General features: G+C 43.3%; 1 pseudogene; it reads left to right on the top strand.

Annotated features, from left to right (window-relative positions):
* The first annotated feature begins 6417 nt into the window (after positions 1 to 6417).
* On the top strand, positions 6418 to 6800 carry LOC102016713 (annotated as a pseudogene).
* Positions 6801 to 14726: the final 7926 nt, after the last annotated feature.

Genomic DNA, 14726 nt, shown 5'->3' with positions numbered 1-14726 from the left:
CTTTGTTAAAATAGTCATAGATTTAAATTGAAAGCATGAGAAGGTTATGATGTTTCTTTGTTTTTTTTGATGGGTGTTATGGTTTGTGTCTAGGTGTCCCCCTAAAGCCTCATGCAGTCATGGGGTGGGCTTCTAGAGTTTTTGATTGATCCATGGTCCAGTGTTGGGATTATGGATGTGAGTGTTACTTGCCCTGGGGAGGGTAGTTTGCATACAGTGTAAGGGAGGGAAAGAGGCTGCTTGCTGCTGCTCCTCCCCTTTTTTGCTCTTGTTGCTTTTGCTGTTTTCTGCTGCCATGACCTGTTGCTCTCTGCCATGTGCCACCGTGCCTTGGAACCAGCCAAGTATAGACTGAAACATCCACAAACTGTGGGTTAGATAAACCTTTCTTTCCTTAATTCTGGGTGTCAGATATTTTGTCTCAGCAATGAGAGAAAAGTAACCAAGACAGAATTTGGTACCAGGAGTGGGGTCATTGCTGTGACTATACCTGACCATGTGGCTCAAGAGCCTTTGGGAATGTCTTGTGGGAAGAGTTTGGAAAGGTTCAGAGATGTTGCCTGAAAGAGTAGAGGTAGAACACCTTAGGCTGTTCTGTGTGGGAGATTCTGCTCAGAGCTCATAAGACCAGAAGCCTGATAGAAATACTGATGACAAAGACTGGGTTTGGGAGATTTCTGCTGGGAAGAAGGACTGCATTGGTTGTTAGAGTCCAGACAATGTATGTTATGGCTTGGCAGAAAGTTTGTCTGCATTGTGCTAGTGTCCAGAGACTTTGCCTAAGATTGAGATTAAGGGTGGTAGACTAATTAATCTGGCAGAAGAAATTTCAAGGCAGTCCAATGTTGGGGCAGTGGCATGGCTATTGTTGGGGGCTTTTAGCCAGATTTATTTTGAGAATCATGAGCAATGAGCCCAGCAAGATGATTTAACCTTGTGAGTTTAGCTAGAATGAAAACTCCAAGTCTCCAACCTTTGCAGCCTCAAAACTGCAAAGGTGAAAGCCACAGAATGCCATGTCCCAGAATGGTGGTAGCATAGAGAATTTGTTCCTCAGAATTTGACTCAGAGTGCCCACTGACCCAGGCACTTAACTCCTATGACTAAAAGAGAGGAAAGCTTGGCTACTGCTCTACGTGGCAGCAGACCTTGGCATCATCCCTGTGGCACTGGTTTTAGGTGCATACGGAATGCAAGAGTTCTGAGGTTAAAAGGACTTCCATCTAGACTTTAGAAGAAGACCTGGGAGGCCAGGCAGTGTGCACTGGAGAGGGCAGTTTGTGAAGCTTTGAGTGTGAAAGCTAAAGTGCAGTAGAGACCTCAGAAGTTTGGCGAAGGCAGGAATGGGGATTGTCTGAGGAAAGTTGCAAGGAGGGAGCAAAGCAGGTCTCTTGACCCTCTTTTTTTGCCCTAACCCAGTGCTTCTCTAGCACCTATAGCAACTCAAGCACCCACAGTCCTTTAGCCTTATCCTAAGGCCCTGATAGACAAACCTGGGATGTTTTGTGTGGAATGATGGCATCCGCTACACACAAATTCAACAATCTTAGGAGAGGTTGACCATGACCACTCAGTGGTCCAAGTTCATCAAAAGAAACACCTTTTGGAACTGTGTTCCTGGTCAGTAGATATCACCATAGAAACATAAATCCACAATGAGATTTTTGCAAACCTAACTCAATAACACATTAAAAATTGTACACAATCAAGTTGGTTTTATCCCAGAGATGCAAGGATGGTTCAACATATGTAAATCAAGAAATGTAATACACCACATAGATAGGATCAAGGATAAAAAGTACATGATTAGAAAGAAGCTTTGACAAAATTCAATATCTATTCATGGAGAAAACCCTGAGGAAAATAGGTATTGGAGGATCTTTCCTCAAATTGATAACATCTATATGATAAACCCAGAGTCAATGTCATAGTGAATGTGGAAAAACTGAATGTATTTCCTTTAATATCAGAAACAAGACAAAGGCGTTGACTCTGACTACCCTTGGTCAATATAGTACCTGAAACTTTTATCAAGGCAATTAGGCAAGAGAAAGAAATGACAAGAAATGACAGGGATATAAATAGGAAAGGAAAAGTCAAATTATGCCTACTTGCATGTGATATGGTTCCTTACACAGATGGTCCTAAAAACTCCACCAGATAGTGTACTGGGAATGTAGCTCAGTGATAGAGCACTTGCCTAGCATACATGAGGCCCTGTGTCCAACTCTTGGTACCCTCCACCTCAAAATACTATTAGATCTGATAAATTCAGCAAGGTAGAAGGATTCAAATCAATGGCTTTTTCATATTCCAATAATGAACCCACTGGGAAAGAAAACAGGAAAGCAATTCCATTCACAATAGCTTATAAAATACCTAGGAATCCATCTAACCAAGGTAAAAGACCTCTCTAACAAAAATTACAGGACACTGAATAAAGAAATTGAAGAAGACACTAGGTAATGGACAGACCTCACTTTTGTTCATGGATCAGTGGAACTAGCATTGTTTAAAAGGTCATTTTACCAAAATGTTACTAAAAGTGATCTAGAGATTCAATGTGATCCCTAATAAAACACTGACAACATCTTCTCTAAAGAAGGAAAAAAAAAATCCTAAAATTCACACGGAAGCACAAAAGACCCAGAATAGCCAAAATAGTCCTGAGCAAAAAGAGCAATGCTGGAGGCATCATCATACCCAGTTTCAAATTATATTACAAAGCTGTAGTAACAAAAATGATATGGTACTAGCACAGTTATAGACATGTGGACCAAAGGAATAGATAGAAGACACAGAAACAAGTGTAAGCAATTACAGCCATCTGATCTTTGACAAAAGGGCCCAAACTATAAGCTAGAGAAAAGACAGCCTTTTAAACAAATGATGCCAAGAAAACTGAATGTCTACATGCAGGAGAGTAGAAGAATGAATGTTGACAGATTGCAGGGTGGGGAAGGAGGCTCTGAAACAGTTGTTGGGAATGTAAACTAGTACAGTCACTATGGAAATCAGTATGGAAATTCTCTAAAAAATTAAAAATACACTATCTGACCAGCTATACACTCTGTGGTATATCCCCACTCACACAAAATTAAATATTACAGTACAGTGATACATGCATACCCATGTTTATATTAGTGCAATTCATAATAGCTAAGCTGTGAAAACAGCCTAGATGCTCATTAATAGATGAATGGATAAAGAAAACCTGGTGTATATACACAAGAGAGTATTATTCAGCCAGAAAGAAGAACAAAATTATGCTGTTTGCAGGAAAATGGATAGAAGTGGACACCATCATGTTAAGTGAACTAAGCCAGTCTTGGAAAGTTAAATATCATGTTTTCTCTTACATGAGCTATCTAAAATAAATTAATTAAAAATAAAAGAAATGACAGGAAATCAGAAGTTAGATTTTTAGAGATGGATAAGTGGGTTGGAAAAGAGGGGAGGAAAAGGAAAGAGGGAGAATGGCAATGAAAAAAATAAAATTATATTATATGCATATATCAATATTCCAGAACAAATCCTATTACTCTGTCTTGCTAATATACCCTGATAAAAAAGAGAAGCCAGGTGTGGTGGTATAGGCCTATAATCCCAGCACTCAGGAGGCTAAGGCAGGAGGACTGCAGTGAGTTCAAGGCCAGCCTGGGCTCCATAGTGAGACCTTGTCTTGAAAAATAAAACCAGAAAAAAGAAAAAAAAATCAATGACAAATTTGAAAATTATTCCCCTAAAAAGATTATGAAAATATATTTTATCAATCAATACTATGATATTTATAATAATGTTTCTTTTCTGAGACAGGGTCTTGCTGAGTAGTTCAGGCTGGACTTGAACTCATGCTGATCCTCTTGCCTCAGCCTCTCAAGTGCCAAACAGTTTGTTTTATTCAAAATTAAATTTCTATTCAATATTTTAATAATATTATATAATTAATATATTGAAAAATGGAATTCTTTTATTCATAATTTTATATTTGGATATTCATATGAATCCAAATACTACGTTTTTTTTTTTTTTTTTTTTTTTTTGAGACAGGGTCTCACTGTGAAGTTCAGGGTGGCCTTGAGCTCACTTTGGAGCCCAGGCTGGCCTTGAACTCACAACGATATTCCTGCCTCAGCCTCCCGAGTGCTGGGATTGAGTGGTGGGATTATAGATGTGTGCCACCATGCCTGGCTCCAAATGCTATGTTAATAAAATTAAAATGTATATATTTACCATCAGAACATTCAAATATAATTCAAGTTAAATATTTTTATTAATTATTCTATCATTAAAATTGTAGGTATATGATTTAGAGTTACCTTTTTCTCTTTCTTTTTTTTTTGGTACCGGGAATCAAACTCAGGACCTTGTGCTTGCCAGGCAGGCACTTGCGCTATATCCCCAGGCCCTCTTTTTCTTTCTTGTGGTGCTAGGAATTGAACTCAGGCCTTGCACCTGCTGAAACCCAGCTGCACTTCCACTTTACCTGTTTACTTCTCTTGTACATGTTCTAACATAATTCTGATTTTCCAAGATCTTCATGCTGCTTTTCCTTTTGTTTTCTAGCCAGTCCACACCCAAAATCTGAGGCCTTCTGCTATGTGGGAACTATAGGAAGAAAGCTAAATAGGTTTTAATATCAGTCATTTAAAAATATATTTCAATTAAATTCAAAATTAAGTGTGAATGTCCTAAGAATACAGATTTTATTAAATACTGGGGATATATTTTTGCACATTTATTCCTAGGATCCTTTCAGAACATTTTCATGTGTATCCAATCCTGACACAGCAGCCAGGGCTGGTTAAGCTGTCACGCCTGTGCTCTAATGGCCTGTGACACAATTTAACACCTGGGGGGAGGGGGTAAATATTGCTTTAGGCTAAAACCAGGAAAACTCGACACAAATAGCCAAAGTCTTCATGATGGCGTTGAGACCTTAAGATTTCCCTTACTTCTCACTTTTATGTCCTATCATTTCTTCTTAACTCTGATCTTGCGAGGTATCATGGCGTAATTTTCATTGCACGCTATGAGACATCTCAGCGTGTGCAGGGTGATATGGCCGTGTGCTACACAGCTGAGTGGCCCAAATCATCTAGGTTCTTGTGTAGGAAAAGGAAAGAATCGCCAAGCGCACACCTCACAGTATGTAGTAAGCTTATTGAAGATCTCAGGGCAGCAGCAGGAGCAGGTAGAAGGGAGAAGAGGGGCGGAGGGCCTTTGTAACTCAGGCTGCCAGTATTTATAGGGTCAGCCATCCGCTGCTCCTTGGTGTGGCCCACTGTCTCTCTTTACTGATGTCAGGGATCTGTGACCTCCTAGGCTTAATCCTGGATGATCATTAGGGTGGCGTTGGACTTATGATTGAATGGAGGGAAGGGAGGTGGCTCATGCAACTTCCCTGTCTTAGGAGCCTGGAAGCCTGGATAACCGTTAGGGCTGAACAAAGGGAAGGAGTGACTCAGCTCCTTTGCTTCTAGCTATACTGTTGACACAGGACCTCCAAGTGACAGAGAGGAAGTAAATATAACTCCCAACCTCCTAATGTCAGATATGCTGAGTTCCAGTTCCCGAAATCAGAATGAATTCTGAGGAACAACGGAGGTTAAGAGCAAGATATTTTATTGAGGGAGAGAAAGCTCCTGGAGCCAAGAGGGGGCCTGGGTGGGTTGCCAGTGAGGCCACTTCTCAAGGGGGGTTTTATAGAGCAAAATCACGAGTTTGGTACAAAATCACTAGGAGGGTACAACACGGGATAATCTTATTCATGATTAGTGAATAAGATTACAAGTATAGCGGCTTAGGTAATGTTGACCCAATGGGAAGCAGGTCATGTAGTAAGTATGCATGGAAAGAGCAAGGAGTATTTTTGGAAGAGATGAGTCAAGGGGTACTGGTCACCCATCTCGGTGACTGATGCTTATTTAGACCTTATAGGACCAGGTGATACCGATGACGTATCGCTTATCCCTCAGGGAGGCATGTAGGCCTGGTCATTTTGTCTTTCTCTTGAGGACTGGCCCTCAGTGGGTGTGCCACCAGCCACAGTCGTAATGTATTCTCACCCTCTGCACTGACTCCCTCAAGGGCCCAGACCTATTTGACTGCCTATAATATTTCCTCCTGACTTAGCCCTCTATAATACTATGTGGACTGTACTTTGCTGGGGAGTAATCTGCTGTAGCACTTTCTTCATATTCCTCAGGTTATAATACATGACACATATGTAGAAATAAGTAGGGCTGGCCTGGGGTGCAGTTCCATGGTAGAGTGATTTCTTAGCTTGTGTGAGGCCCTGGGTTTGATCCCTAACATGGGATTACAAAAAAAAAAGTGAACCCACCCGCAGCTGCCAGCCACTGCTGATACCACCGCGGCTTGCTGGTGCCCCGGAAGCTGCCCCTTCCTGGGGTCATGGTGGGCAGCAAGATGGCGTCTGCCAGCCAGGTCGTCCAGGGAGTCAAGCCACACACTCCATTAATAAGGTTCCCTGACAGAAGAGACAATCCTAAACCCAGTGTATCAGGAGCTTTGTGACCAGCAGAGATCCCATCTCACTCTTCTGTAATTTCGCAGCATTCTAAGGGGAGTAAATCACCGGAGTTGCTGATGCATCCAGGTCCACCAGACACTGCAGGAATAATAAAAACTAGTGTAGATGTACAGAAGGAAACTAATATCTCAAGAGGAAATAGAATTTATCCAACGTGGAGGTCCAGAGTAATGATCGTGGCTGCTATTTGTCATCAGACAAAAGAATTATCTTTATAATGAAGGACTTCCAAAATGACATATGATAAGTTGTATATTAAATGACCTTAAAAAATATTCTGCCAAAAAAAGAAATATAGAAAATTTAGAGGGATGCTTGGATCTTCTAGTTTATATATCTTGGTCAACTTGTCCATAAGCTTACCTAATTATTTATATACCTCATACTTATTAAAGCATACATTTGGAAGTGCTAGCCTGTTAATTTACTGTTGATTTTCAAGTAATAACAGTGACAAAGTAGGAAAAGCACACAATGTGTAGTAAGCTATAGATTTCTTATGATTTCACTTTTCTTTCTGATTTTGTTTGGAAATATAAAAAATTTACTAGATAGATACTGCATTAGGGAAGTAGTTTTCCTGAAATTAGAGGAGGGTTAGTAAAATAACATCAACACTATTCTTAATTCTGTAACTTTTTTCATTCACGAGGTTACTGGAGTAAAGTGGTGTAAGCGTATCTTATTGTAGATGATCAGTATATAACCAACAACTGAGTTGAAGACCTGGGAGACAATTCAAAAAAATGTACTTGTAACCTTTATTCAGGAAAAAAAAGTCAGTATAAAATGGGAAATAAATGATCAAAATGAATATACACAGGAATAAATGTGTCACTGGAAATTTCAGTTTATGTTGGGGGATGTTAATGTCTTGTTTGGTTTTTTTATTTTGTGTGTGATCATGTGTTTAAATCCTGATGATGTGTTAACTTTCTCAAACTTAACATCTGAAAACCTCATAAAGTCAACCTATATATTTGCTTATGAAACTAAGCTATGCAATTTTATTAGGGCCTTCCTGTGCCAAGGGAAAGTAAAGCCTCACAAAGCTAAATAAATTCTTTTCCATAAAAAAAGTGAAAAAAGGAATCAATATACATATAAATACATATTTATGTACATTTGTAGAGCACTTATGCCCCAATATCAGACAATAAATATTTTCTGCATGTGGCTCCTGCCCTGGAACAGGCTGATATAATCCAGGCTCCTGTGTACGATGAGGAAAGAATTGCCGCGTGTACACAGTAGTCAGTAGAAAGCAGCTACATTTATCAAAGATCCTGGGAAGCTGTGCTCAGGGCAAATCCGTGCCAATGAAAGATATAGCACAGACTGAGATGGGTGCTAGAGTAATAGAAGAGGCACAGTGCATGGGAGCAGCAGCACAGGGGTCACACCAGGCTTTGGGAATTTAAAGCCCAGGCACCAGCACTTGGGTACCTCCCCTGACTCTCTAGGTGTGATTGACAGGGATGATTGGTAAGGCACACTGTTATCTCCAAGGCTCTCAACATGCACGCGCATCCCAGGATCCACTCTGATCTTAACTATCTTTATGACATGTAGCATATATTTATGAACCTCTAATAAGGTGGGAGTAGGATGTGGGTAACCAAAGGTGAAGAAGCTAGGCGATCCAACTTGCCTAGAGAATCAGTGACCTTTTGAGCTTTCGTTATTTTATTTTCCACCTCTCCCAGTAGAGTGGAAGGGAAAAGGACCCGAGAGTGTTGTTCAATGTAGAAGGGTGGAAGGAAGTGACTTCCTCAGTTTCCTTGTTTCTAACTGTACTACCTGGACACCATTACTCAGGTGTCTGGGGAGGTCTTCTGAGGTCTCAAGAAGGTTTCCCATGGGATTCACTGACTGTTTTAATCCACAGCTCCTTAGTGTGTGCCTGTCTGGTGCGATACAGTGGGAATAAGATGATGTCTTTGCCTTACTGGCCTGGGTAGGGCAAAGAGTGACGCAGAAGTACAGGGAGGGCCTCCAGGTAGCTCAGTGATGCAGTGCTTGCTTAGCATGTGTGAGGTCCCTGGCTCAGTTCTCAGCAATGAGGAGAAAGAAAAGATGAGACACATGGAATAAGTATGGAGACAGAGTGATGCAGCCAGGATCTGTGCTGGGAGGAAATAAGTGGGACACAAGGAATAGAGAGGGATGGAGAGGAAGCACTGTTGTATGGATGGAGGGCTTTTCCTCTGGGGTCCTGATCCTGGGAGGGACCCTGGGTCCCTAACCAGTCACTGGGGTGGGCTCCTCTTTCCCTGGGCATCTGAACATCCCTGTCAAATGCCTCATTTATAACCTCAGCAACATAAGGGTATTTTAAAGTTTAATTTAATTTTGCAGTTCTGTGGGTTGAACCAGGGCTTTTAAATTGAGCTACATCCCCAGCCTTTTAAAATTTTTTAAAATTTTGAGACAGGGTCTCACTAAATCACTAAATTGCCCAGCTTGGGCTTGAACTGGTGATCCTTCTGCCTCAGTCTCCTAGAATGCTGGGATTACTGAATGTACCACCACACCTGACTGATTTTGAGCTTATCGCATCTATTCTTCATGTGTTTATGTTTTGTTCTATCCTTTAGAACATACAGAATAGAGTTGTAAGAATTATTTAATGCGCTTGTATTCTAGCACCTTTATCATTTCTAGACCTATGTCAATTAACTTTCCCCTCAGGATGAATCAGTTTCCTATTGTTGTGCATTTATGGTAATTTTTGATGGGATTGTTGCAGAAAAACCAGTATCAAACCAAATGGAAGACTCTTTGCACCAAGGAGTTAGACGGCAACCTTTATGACACTAGCAGGCTGATGGGAACCAGTTCCAAATCATCAGCCCAAAGTCAGGTTTGAGTTCAGTTTAAATACAGTTTGCAAGCAGGAGGTACAAGGCTGGTAGCATGTTACTACATGCTTGGTTACATGGAATACAAGAATTATATCCTGTATTGCCAGACAGAGTTGTTTTAAACAGGTTTACTGAAAGGAATTGCTTATCATTAGACATGACCATTCTGGGAGGGAGGGGGTCTGAAGAGAGTAGGTAGAGTTGAAAATGTCCTTGAAGGGGCCACAGTGTTCTCAGCACAAAGTATAGAGTCCTTGAAGCAAGCTGAAACAAGGCTCCATAGGTATATATTTTAAGTTGAAAAACACAGACACTGCAGCTGGATGTGGCCGGGCTGACTTTGCAGACTAGGTGGAAGAAGAAGCTGGAGACAGACAGCCAAGGTTAACCGAGCCCAGCAGTCTAACTATGCGACAGGCAGTGTGAACATAGTCATAGGCTAGTAATTGATTTTTAACTTTTACTATAAAATATCTATAAATTTGCTGTTCTGTGATTCTGTCTTTACAGGATGCCAAAAGCTATTGATTTGACTTTTGGGGGTGATGGCTATTTTATAATTTTAGGAATACTATTGCACTTAATTATGTGACCCATTAAATTTGATCCTTGTGGGGTTTGGTGGAAGGGCGGTTAAGTAGGTTCAAATATGTAGCTGTTGGTGTGGGAGGGGTGTGTAGAGCAGCTTTCTGTTGCTGTGACCAAACACCTGAGGAAAATGAAGGAGGGAAGGCTGATTTTGGCTCACCTTTTCAGATACGGTCAGCCCGCTCCATTGCCTTAGGCCTCTGGGGCACCGTTCAGGAGGGGGCGGCAGGGGAAAGCTGTTCACCTCAGGATGGTCAGGAAGCAGACAGAGGGAAAGGCGCCGGAGAGAAAGGGGTCGGGAGGAGACGAAGTCCCTGGGATGTTAATGCTGATTGTCAGTTTGATTGGATTTGACTGGGTTGAGCCGCGTAGGAGAGCAGGAAAGCACACTCTGGGCGTGTCTCTGGGTTCCTATCCGGAGATGATTGGCATGTAGGTCGGTGGCTGAGGTGGGGAGGAACTGCCGATAGGCTTGCAGTCTGGGGGAATGAAACGTGGATGAAGGAGGAAGCCAGCGGCACTTGCAAGCTCGGTTCACCTTGAGCAGGTGCATCTTTGGGTGCTGTCGTCGCCTGTGGACCTAAGACGCCGGCTTCTTCAGCATTTCAATCCGCACTGCTCCAGTGGCTCTCCAGGGAGCTTCCAGGCTTCAGCGATGGACTGGAGTCCGATACTTAATGCTGGAGTTCTTAGTCCCTGTTGTTCTGAGGCTCCCAGATTTTTCTTCTTGTCTTTCTCCTTCTTCTTGTCCTTCTCCCCCTCCCCCTCCCTACCCTCTTCTTTTTCTTCTTCTTCTTCCTCTTCTTCTTGTCCCCCTCCCCCTCCTCCTCCCCTCCCTCCCCCTCCTTCTCCTCTTCTTTTCCTCCTCCTCCTCCTTCTTCTTCATCTTCTTCTTTTCCTCCTCCTCCTCCTTCTTCTTTTCCTCCTCCTCCTTTTCCTTCTCCTCCTCCTCCTCCTCCTTCTTTTCCTCCTCCTCCTCCTTCTTCTTTTCCTCCTCCTCCTTTTCCTTCTCCTCCACCACCTCCTCCTCCTCATTCTTTTCCTCCTCCCCCTTCTTTTCCTCCTCCTCCTCCTCCTCCTTCTCCTTCTCCTCCACCTCCTCCTCCTCCTCCTTCTCCTTTTTTTGTTTTGGCTCCCAGCTTCTTGGACTGAGAAGCTATTTATCTCCTGGCTCTCTAGCATGCAGGTAGCCACTGTGTGAATCAATCAATCTAATAAATTCCTCTCTGTCTCCCCTACCCACTAGTTCTGTTCCTCTAGGGAACCTTAACCAATAAAGTCCCCACGGTCAGACCTCTGTGACCCACTCCCTAAGGCCCCACTTTCTAAGTTTTCACCTCTTCCCAACAATGCCATCAGGTCAGGATCTCCTTAGTGGATGAAGCACAGATGAAGTTAGGGGCTGTCTGATACAATCACCCGAAAGCCACCTCTCTGAACACATGAGACTTAGGGCATTTAGCTGTAACTGTGGGGTCAGCCTTCTTCCTGTTTCCAGGTGAGTGCCAGCAGATGGACATCTGCCTTGTCTGTGAGCCTCGGTGGCCTCAGGGGCACTGGGAGGTCTTAGTCCCTCGGTTTGGAGCTGTCTCCTTCATTCCGTGGATGGGCAGCAGCCACTGAGGGCAGGGTGGTGGGGGAAAGAGGCTGTGCTTCATGCTTTCGCTTCTGCTGGAGAATCGGACAAGCTGCCTGCAGACCTGGGTCTTCGTTTGAGATCCAGCTCACATTTGGGATAATCAAGTCATCATTTTTAATCCACCCTTGACTCCTGGATGATTATGTCCTTATGTAAATGAGCCAGAGATGGATCATTAGCTCGAAAGCCTACTTATGCCAAACTTAGGTTTTCACACATCCACTTGTTTAATTATAGCCCCAGTACACATCCTTTCAACTAAACAGGACCGACTTGCTTTGCATACACATCTGCTAGCTCTGGTGAGACACCGTGGGTGTGCAGAAGACCCCGGGTCACTGCAGCCCTTGAGCTCCACCCGAGTCCCTGTCATACTGCTGTGCATTTGAGCAGACTCCTGTGTCCGCTCGGGTCCTGCTCTCCGGCGTGCTTGTGCCTTCTTCTTCTGGGTGTGACCTTGAGCCCTTGACTCTGCACCAAAGCACTGCCCAAGGAGAGCGTGCTGTGTGCTGTTGCTGCTCTGTGGTTATAATACACACACATACACACACATACGCTCACCCGCTCCCCTTTCCGACTGAGCTAGGCCTGAAACCCATGTGCACTCTATAGTTGAACTATATCTACAGACCTTTTAATTAACATTTCTTTAATTTTGAGACACAGTCTCACTCAGTTTTCTAGGCTGGCCTCGAACTGGTGATTCTGCTTCAGCTTCCCTAGCAACTGGGACTATGGGCCCACACCCCCATACCTAGCTCAAACTCCAATTTTTTTTTTTTTTTTTTTTTTTTTTTGAGACAGGGTCTCGCTATGCAGTTCAGGCTAGCCTTGAGCTCACTTTGTAGCCCAGGCTGGCCTTGAACTTGCAACAATCCTCCTGCCTTAGCCTCCCGAGTACTGGGATTACAGGCATGCGCCACCGTGCCCGGCCTCAAACTCCTATTTCTGAGCAACATTTTATTCTTAAGGATTTTAGTGGATGGACCAAAGTTAAACGAGAAAGACTCATATAGTACTGATTAACAACTACATATATTAATAATGCCCATCAGGTGTATTTCCTGGAGGAGCATTTCAGAAAAGCGAGCAGGTAGGCAACCATTTTCCCCACTGTTTTTCAGTGTTGAAGATTGAATGTAGGACCTTGTACATGCTAGGCAAGTCCTCTACCTTTGATCCACATCCCTATTCCTTTTAAAAACTATTTTGAGACATGATCTAAGTTCCCCAGGCTGGCTTGAAACTTGAGCTCTTCCTGCCTCAGCCTCCCAGGTAGCTGAGATTACAGAAGTGCACATGGTGCCCGGCCCACCTACCGTCCTCTGGTTATAATATTCTCTTTATTTGGTCCTCTGTGAAGGGCCAGCGGGTTTCTGTGCGGTTTTACCTAAGACACCAGTCTGCGAATTTCCCATCTCTGATCGCATTCCCTTGAAGATAGAGGAGAGTATTTGCGTCCTCTGGTGGCCATGGGTGGAATGTCATGCTCCTTTCTAATAACTGTGATAGTAAAGCCAAACCACTTTAAAATTAAAATGCTTCCAGTTGCTGACGGATAGTTTATTTAAAGTAATTTCTGTGGCTAGAAATGCCAGGTATGCTGCTGGGAACTTGGTTATCCTGATCATCAGAGGAGCTTGGGACCTCACTGTTGCTGAGGATGGCTGTGGTTCTTACTTTGGCATCTCTTCCTGGCTCCAGTGTAGATCCCTCAGCATACTTTATATATTTTAATTAAATGAACACATGGCGTTAGTGGATTGACAGGAATAACACACCCGTATCTTCAATATAAAGTGCTATTTCACTTTTCACAGAGAGATGTCTGTGAAAAGGACAACTAAAGTGGCTTTGATGTTTTCAATTAAATATATTTTAAACGGAGACATAAACATCTAAGAATTGTACATGTTTATGGGGTACCACGTTATGTTTGGGTTTAAAATTTTTTTTTATTGGTCCCGGTTTGTAGTACATAATGATTACGTTCATTGTGGGGAGCTGGTATATGCACAGCTGGTATAGTGCAGCTTAATTCCTTTTCCTTTCCTTTCTGTCATGGTTTGGGGGATATTTGCAAGGGGAAACAGTATAATACAGGACACAGTTTATAAGATTATTTATAATAGTCACCCAAATAATGATACGCAAAAGAGTGCAGGAAGTCTGTCCACACACTTAGGACCAAAGAATCTAGCTGAAGGTCTGGATCCCACAACAATGTCCTGCATGAGTCCAGCTGAAGACCAGAGCCCATAACAGTGCCTCCCATGAATCCAACTGGATGCCCAGAGCCCATAACAATATCTGATGCAGGCCTGTTTCACAGATCTGCACTGGGAAGGCCCAAAGGTCAGTGGTGGGAGCTAGAAAGTCTGTGCTAGCAGGATGAAGGATCTGTGCTAGCAGGCTGAGGGGTCTGCACTGGAGCCAGGGAGAGATGTGCAAAGTAAGAACCAGAGCTCCCCTGAAAGGTACCACAGCCATCCTCAGCAACAGTGAGGTCCCGAGCTCCTCTGATGATCAAGATGGCTGAGTTCCCATCAGGGAAGCCAATGCAGCACGCTTCTCTAGGAGACTGAGCTGTGCACCATCTTCCCCTCTGGAGCCAGGAAGCAATGCTCAGAGTGAGGACCACAGTTCCCCAAAGTGAACTGAAGCTATTCTCAGTGCCAACAAACCCTGAGCTTCTCAGAGGATGAAAACAGCCAAGCTCATCAGGAAAGGCAGCACGACAAGCTCCTCCAACAGAACCAACAGCTCCTTACAGCTTCTACCAGCTCCCAACAGCCTCTCAGCTCCTAACAGCCTTCCTTCTTCTCCAATTCTGCCTCTTATGCTGCTGGCAACAGTCCTCAGGTGGGCCTCCCACACCCAGCACCATGCTTACTCAGTTCAGCTGGGGGTTATAAGCTGACCACCAGTTGTCCATCCACTACGCTTTCCTTTCCCTTTCCTCCCTCTCTCCCTCCATCTCTGGGCGCCCTTCCCATTTGCCAAAGTTTATTTTTATTTTTCTCTTTATTTATTTGTAATTTGGGTGTCTCATATAAAAGAAACTGTTCTATCTAAACTT

This window comes from Chinchilla lanigera, unplaced genomic scaffold (assembly GCF_000276665.1).
Source record: "Chinchilla lanigera isolate Chin_1 unplaced genomic scaffold, ChiLan1.0 scaffold00083, whole genome shotgun sequence".
In the NCBI taxonomy this organism is placed as follows: domain Eukaryota; kingdom Metazoa; phylum Chordata; class Mammalia; order Rodentia; family Chinchillidae; genus Chinchilla; species Chinchilla lanigera.
This window is presented reverse-complemented; position numbering and strand designations above follow the sequence as displayed.